This window comes from Urocampus carinirostris, chromosome 6, assembly GCF_059441175.1.
Source record: "Urocampus carinirostris isolate Australia breed hairy pipefish chromosome 6, RoL_Ucar_1.0, whole genome shotgun sequence".
Classification (NCBI taxonomy): Eukaryota; Metazoa; Chordata; class Actinopteri; order Syngnathiformes; family Syngnathidae; genus Urocampus; species Urocampus carinirostris.
Window position 1 is genome coordinate 21,851,109 of NC_142354.1, and position 6,000 is coordinate 21,857,108.

Sequence of the window (6,000 nt, forward strand, 5' to 3'; positions counted from 1 at the left end):
GAGTTTCAATGTTTCATCTAAGTGTTTATTTTTCAATTGATCAAAGTAAGAACATATCTTAAACCCTTAAAGGTATTCCCTAACTGATTTTTTTTTCCCCAATTAGGCACACAACGCGTTCCTCATCTCCAACTTTACTTCACATCCTTCTGGAGAGGATCATGACTGGAGCTTTGGACCAACTTGAAGCATTGGCGGACACAAGGTCACTAACCTCCTTTTTGCTGATGATATTGCCGGACTGCCAGTAGAAGAACAGGAACTCAGAGATCTGGTCATTTGCCGGTATGTCAGGGACGGGATTTTTATGACTGAAAGAGCCATAATGGCAAAATATTTAGGTTTTTTATTTTTTATTTTAGGGGGGGCACTGAAAGACACACCACATATTTTGTGACAAATTTAGCAAAACCAACAAAACCACTCTCCAGACAAAAGCTAATTTCCCAGCGTATTTTATTTCTCTGTGTCACGTTCGATGATTTGATAAAATGTAGAAAATAATAACAATGCCAGAGCTTGCCATTTCAACAAATTTACCACTTTAGACATGTCTCCCCCCACAGTTACTTAAGATCTTTGGGGCTCATTTTGAACTTTTTGTCCCCTGTAAACAACGGTTTCAAAACAAGGTGCAAGCAGGATCTTTTGTAAATATGTCACAAAAAACTGCAGACAAAAAGTTTATGGATGTACTGTATTTCCCATGTGAGAGAGAGGAAAGCGTGGTGTGTTGAATAGCTTTGCTCACCCAATCAAATTGTCTAGTGTGTTTGTGGGTAATTACAGTTTGTTGTGTGGGCTTTTATCATAAAGTGTCTCAACAGTGAACATACATTTTTTAATGAAATACTAGGATTCTTTAGCAATGTACAGCCAAAACAAGGTATATTGATGTTACACCTTGAATGTAAACTGAAGGTAAAACTGTACCCTTCATAAACTGGACCAAACAATATGCATGATAAGAGTAACTTTGGCGGTGCACCAAAATTGACAGCTAATCAGAATTGGAACACTACAAAGAAATTAGTACATCTAACATATTTTTATCGAGCCATATATAGCTCGCTAGCCATAAGTTCCCGACCCCTGCAGTATGGGATGGAAATCAGCACAGAGAACGACAAAAGTAATAACAAACAACACCCAAGGTATCACTGCAAACATCACTATCAACCACCAAGAACTTGAGCCTCTCACCAAACTTAAATATTTTAGAGATGTCATATTAGAAGAGGGGTCAGAACCAGAAATCATGGCCAGGATAGCTCAAACCACAGCCGCACTTGCCCAACTTAAACCCATCTGGAGGGACAAGAACAACTTTCAAGCTGAAAGCTATAACATAAGATAAGAAGGTATCTGGTTTTACTATATGGTTAATTATTGGAAGTAGGGTTAGATAGACTTTGTGAACTTATCCATCCATTATCTGCACCGCTTATTCTCAGTAGGGTTGCGGAGGTGCTGGAGCCCATCTCACCAGTTGCAGGGCACACAGAGACAGATAACTCACTCGCTCATTCACATCCAGGGACAATTTGGACCAGCCAATTAACCTGACATGCATGTTTTGGGGGAATGTGGGAGGAAAACTAGAGTGCCCGGACGAAACCCACGTAAGCACGGGGAGAACATGCCAACTCCACACAGGAGGGTTAGATCTCATGACCTCAGAACTGTGCCGCACATGCGCTAACCACTGCGCTGCCGTGCTGCCCACTTTGTGATCCACAAAAAAAAATCATTGTACTAGAAAATCACAATGACCCAGCACTAGTGAGCCCACAGGTACCATATTGGAGACCCCTGGACAAGAACAAAGCAGTGAAATCAAAGATCAGACTCATGGAAGCGAAGGTTACTTCCTCTACGCTTGCAGGACACGAGACAGAGAAATAAAACAGATAATGAATGGAAAATAGGATACCTCCAAAATGTTGACTTTTGAGTCGAATTACTAATATATATATATATATATATATGTCCCCGCGACCCTACTGAGGATAAGCGGTGCAGCTAATGAGATGAGATGAGGTATATATATATGTATATATATATTTAACATATATTTAACATATTTTTAACATTTAATGGAAACAATTTTACTAGATGAAATAAAACAAAGTTCTCACACTTACCCACATGTGGTATAAAATAACCTTTGGAGGGGATTTAGATGTTACAAGAATAATGGTTAGCGCGCAGTAGCGCGTATGCGGCACAGTTCTGAGGTCATGAGACCGAACCTTCCTGTGTGGAGTTTGCATGTTTTCCCCGTGCTTGCGTGAGTTTCCTCTGGGCACTCCGGTGTCCTCCCACATTAATTGGCCAGTCCAAATTGTCCCTAGGGTGTGAATGAGCGAGTGAGTTGTCTGTCTGTATGTGTGGCCTGCGACTGTCTGGCAACTAGTTCAGGGTGTCTCCTGCCCACTGCCCGAAGCTAGCTGCGATGAGCTCCAGCACCCCGGCGACCCTACTGAGGATAAGCGGTGCAGATAATTAATGAATCGATGCTTTTTTTACAGTTGATGCAAAATATTTCATTAAAAAAACTGTTTTTTTTTGCAGATTGATCCCAAAGATAAATATTACAACTGGGGAAAAGAGAAAAACAAAATGTTAAAATATTTTTACAACATATTTTTTCTTACACACGGTATGTTCAACTGTAGTATCGCTGTTAATAAAGAGTAGACAAAATGCTCATAATAAAGAACACAATTAAGAAAGTGAAGTAATTAGAAATACAATTTGAGGAAGTCTGCGTACATTGACAATCATTACTTCATTCACAGCACAAAATACATAGATATTTGTAAAAATACTCTTTAAAATTCCTACATCTGTGTCGTCCCAAGCATCCAAACTAGAAGAAGTTTTAAGGTTAACGCTTGAATTGAATCATTGGATTGAAATTGGGCCTAAATGATGTGAAATGTTAAAGGGATGGTGTGTTATGTTTGACACCTGTCAGAAAACCAGAACAGACCAGTGGACCCCAGAGCATTCGTTTTAGTCTTATATTAAGGGAGCGTTCAGGGCTTGCTGGAGACGCGATGACCGTCAGACGTCAGCAGCGGCGCCGGGGAGATAACTTCGGAATGAGTCGTCAATCGTAGTGCAGAAATCAGGCATGTCGTGTTTACCAGGGCTGGGGAACAGATCAAAACGTGGGACAGAAACAGGTCGGATCGGAGGCAGGCAAAAATCAGGTAAGCAGAGTTCTAAACGAACGGGATATAGGGAGAAACACACAGAGTTACAAGAATGTACGCTCTGACACTCCCCTCTGGGTGCAGGGTGCTTAAGAGAGGAGTGCCAGCCAATCAGAAGGCGCCCACCCAGGCGCCACATGATTGCTCCAGGGGATCTGAGTTAGTAATCATGACAACACCTAGATGTCAAGTTCAAGTCATGTTTATTTGTGTAGCCCTTTATCACAATGAGTCTCAAAGGGCTGCACAGATCACAAATTATTGGAAACTACAGACTATTATGACACCATCCCCTGATCTTAAACCTACATGAGTGCAAGGAAAAACCCAAAACCTCATGAGGAAAGTGAAGAAACCTTGAGAAGGAACGCACATGAGGTAATCCCCCTTCCAGGATGACCGGGCTGCAATGGATTTTTCAAGTGCATCTTGAAAATGAGTCAGCGCAGAACCTCCAGATTTAGTTCCCTTGTGTGGTGCAGCCGAAAACAAGTGCTAAAAAGACCAAGGAAAAATAAAAAAAATCTTATTTTTTCATTAAGCCTTTTTGAGTTTTGGGGGGTACCTGTAGCAGTGAGGCTTATGTTATGTCAAAAAAATGAACTTACGGGTATTTTTGAAAATGAACAATCACATGAGAGTTTATGTATTTCTGCTGATTTATTAAATCAATCTTTTTTTAAATAACTTCAGTCTTTTCTAACACACTGTGCCTTTTAAGTTCTAAATTGACCAAAGGCTAAGCCGCGCCCCCAAACGTGATGAGACAATCACAGTGCGTGTACCAAACCCAATACTGTACACTTGGACATTCTGAGTTTCCATAGAAATGCATTGCAATTAGTCAGTTTTTGTCCGTGTTTTTGGTGTTTTTTCTTACATATTAGACAAATGGTGTGCATGGGGTACATGCACATCTGATACGAGGTATCCTGAGAAGCTGGGTGATGGGATGTGTTTTTTACCCTTTCCAAAGTGTCTGCTTTGGATATAGCTATGTGGTCGTCCACAGCACCGACTCAACGTAAATGGTCTGCATTTATATAGGGCTTTTCAGTCAATGAAGACCTCCCAAACCGCTTTACAATGTGCTTCACATTGGATAAAGTTAATAAGAATGTCTGCATTTGTTCTATGGTAAGTCTACATAGTATTTGAGGCAATATATTGTCACTGCCGGAGAGACATATGCGGCGGCACAGTTCTGAGGTCATGAGGTCGAACCTTCCTATTTGGAGTTTGCATGTTCTCCCCGTGCTTGCGTGGGTTTCCTCCCGGCACTCGGGTTTCCTCCCACATTCCAAAAACATGCATTTCAGGTGAATTGGCCGATCATAATTGTCCCTAGGTGTGAATGAGCGAGTTAGTTGTGCGTCGCTCTGTGCCCTGCGACTGGCTGGCAACCGGTTCCGGGTGTCCCCTGCCCACTGCCCGAAGACAGCTAGGATGGGCTGCAGCACCCCCGCGACCCTACTGAGGATAAGCGTTGCAGATAATGGATGGATGGATAGTTTCATCAAATTGGTTTTGATTCGCTCACAATTGAAGCACAATAATAAAAGGGTTTTGTTTCAAGCAGTGAATTTGATATTTAGCTTTGTAATATTACCATAATTGTGTTTTTGTAGTATTTCTGTATAATCTTTTTGTAGTATTACTGTTGTGATATGTTTTAAGTATTTTTGCTAGAGTATTTTTATGCTATTTCTGTAAAAAAAATTGTAGTTTATCTGTAGTATGTTTAAGTATTATTCTAGTTGTGTTTTGTTTTTTTGTATTTCTGCCCTAATAATTCTTTTGTAGTATTTTTGTAGTAATATTTCTGTCTTAATATATTTTTAATAGTTTTTTATAATAGTATTCATGAATTGGTATTTTTTAGTATTTCCATAGTAGTATTTTGTCGTATTTCCATAGTAGAATTGTTGTAGTATATGTGTAGCATTGTTTAACTATCACTGTATTTGTATTATTTCTGTTGTAATTATAGTGAGACTGTAGTGATATTTTTGAAGTAGTTATGGAGAAATATTTCCAAGCATTTTCATAGTATTATTTTTTTCGTATTGTAATATTTCTGAAGAAGTATTTTTGTAGTAAATAAATACTTTGTCATATTTTGTAATAGTTTTTTTTTCAGTAGTGGTATTTTGTAGTATTTTTGTAAAAATATTTTGATTATTTTTTGGTATTTTGATTGTGTTAATCTAATTGTATTTTTGCAGTTTTTATGTGGTAGTATTTTCGTATTACAATTTTTTTAATGTCTATTTCTTTAGAATGAAAGCAAAATCGTAGATCAGACCCCTGTTTATAAAGCATTTAATTTGATGTTTAGTTTTGTAGTATTTATTTTAGTATTTTTGTTGTAGTATTTTTTATCCTAGACCCTCAAATGGTTACTGGGGACAAAAGTGGCCCTAAAACATTATTTTATGAGTAATACTTTACTTTTACTGTCATTAAAATATTTAAATTTTCGTTTGGCGGGCGGGAGCGAGCCTTGCAGGTGGCATGTGAGCCACAGGCCGTAGTTTTCCTACCTCTGCTTTAAATACTTAAAATGCCATATTAAAATACAGTACTGTCATGTAAAACTATTTTATATTAATTCATTGTCACACTTCTTTTTATCATGGTGACTTCGGGCATTGGATAGGGGACATATTTATTTAATTGATTTTTAAAATATACGTAACAAGGGAACTAAATCAGTACGATTCATCTTGACAGATTTTGTCATCTTTGTTGTCAGAGCTGTGACGAACACCGGAAGCAA